Source organism: Rutidosis leptorrhynchoides, chromosome 8, assembly GCF_046630445.1.
Source record: "Rutidosis leptorrhynchoides isolate AG116_Rl617_1_P2 chromosome 8, CSIRO_AGI_Rlap_v1, whole genome shotgun sequence".
NCBI lineage: Eukaryota > Viridiplantae > Streptophyta > Magnoliopsida > Asterales > Asteraceae > Rutidosis > Rutidosis leptorrhynchoides.
In genome coordinates this window covers 246,965,277-246,967,113 of record NC_092340.1, presented here as the reverse complement: position 1 = coordinate 246,967,113, position 1,837 = coordinate 246,965,277, and the positions used below count along the sequence as shown (strand labels likewise).

General features: G+C 35.3%; 1 non-coding gene across 1 annotated transcript; it reads right to left on the bottom strand.

The window, feature by feature from the left end:
• Nucleotides 1-243: 243 nt before the first annotated feature.
• LOC139865187 (small nucleolar RNA R71) lies at nucleotides 244-350 on the bottom strand. The gene has a single exon (XR_011764707.1). It is a non-coding gene; the product is annotated as a small nucleolar RNA R71 (small nucleolar RNA).
• Nucleotides 351-1,837: the final 1,487 nt, after the last annotated feature.

Genomic DNA, 1,837 nt, shown 5'->3' with positions numbered 1-1,837 from the left:
TGCCAATTTAGTGGTGCGCCGAAGGAAGATCCAAATGAACATCTTCGTACATTTAATAGGATCTGTACTTTATTTAAAATTCGAGAAGTTGAGGATGAACAGATATATCTCATGTTATTTCTCTGGAATTTAAAGGGAGAAGCCAAAGATTGGTTGGAATTGTTACCTAAAGGGGCGATTGATACATGGGATGTTTTAGTTGAAAAATTTTTTAAACTATTCTTTCCGGAATCTAAAGCCGTAAGACTTGAAGGAGAAATTATTATGTTCACACAAAAGCCAAATGAAACTTTATATGAAGCGTGGACAAGATTTGGAAAGTTATTGAGGGGATGTCCGCAACATGGTTTAGACACTTGTCAAATAGTACAAATATTCTACCAAGGATGCGACATCACTATAAGGAAAGACATCGATATAGCAGCTGGTGGTTCCATTATGAAGAAAACAACAACTGACGCTTACAAAATTATTGATAACACTGCTTCCCACTCACATGAGTGGCACCAAGAAAAAGATATCGTTAGATCATCTAAAGCAGCTAGAGCCGATTCTAGCCATGACTTAGATTCCATTTCTGCAAAGATAGATGTTGTCGAGAGACGAATGGAAAAGATGACTAAGGATATTCACTCAATAAGAATTAGTTGTGAGCAGTGTGGAGGACCACATTTGACAAAAGATTGTCTCAGTATTGAGCTAACAATGGAACAAAGAGAGAATGTTTCATATATAAACCAAAGGCCTGGAAATAATTATCAGAATAATTATCAACCGCCAAGACCGATCTACAATCAAAATCAGAACTATAACCGTAATGTTCCATACAACAACCAACAAGGTCGAAGTAATCAACAAGTATCCAACAATACTTACAATCAGCAAAGACCTAATTTTCAAAATAAACCACCACAAATCGATAATAAAAAGCCAAATTTAGAAGACATGATGTCGAAGCTAGTTGATTCTCAAACACAGTTTTTCACATCTCAGAAACAAACGAATGAACAAAATGCTTAAGCATTTAGAAATCAACAAGCTTCTATTCAAAATTTGGAACAAGAAGTAAGTAACCGGGAAGTCTACCTAGTGATACAAATGCTAACCCCCGGAATGAAACAGCTAAAGCCATTACCACAAGAAATGGTATTACACTTAAACCACCTAAAATACCTGAAATTTCTGATGAAGCTATTCCTACTCCACAAGAACCACAATCTGATCAAGATAAGGAAAAAGAACCGGTAGTTGAAAAGGTTAATGAAGATAACACAGTTAAGGCTAAACCTTATGTTAAACCATACCAACCACCACTTTCTTACCCGAGTAAAATGAGAAAAGAGAGACTTGAAGCCGAGCAATTCAAATTTTTGGATATGTTTAAACAGATAAATGTCAATCTTCCTTTCATTGATGTGATTTCAGGAATGTCTAGATATGCTAAATTTTTGAAAGATCTGATCACAAATAGAAAGAAAATGGAAGAGCTCTCGGCTGTTACTATGAATGCTAATTGTTCTGCAGTGCTGTTGAATAAGATAGCAGAAAAATTATCTGATCCAGAAAGTTTCACAATTCCATGTTTTCTGGGTAGTCTTAGTTCAATAGAAGCATTGGCATATTTAGGTGCTAATATAAATTTAATGCCGTATTCACTATACACTAAACTAGGCCTTGGAGAATTGAAACCAACACGAATAAGCATACAACTAGCCGAACGATTAGTAAAATATCCTAGAGGGATAATGGAGAACATGCTAGTTAAAGTTGGTACTTTAGTATTTCCAGTAGATTTTGTTATTCTGGATATGGAAGAAGATTCTCAAGTTCCTCTCAT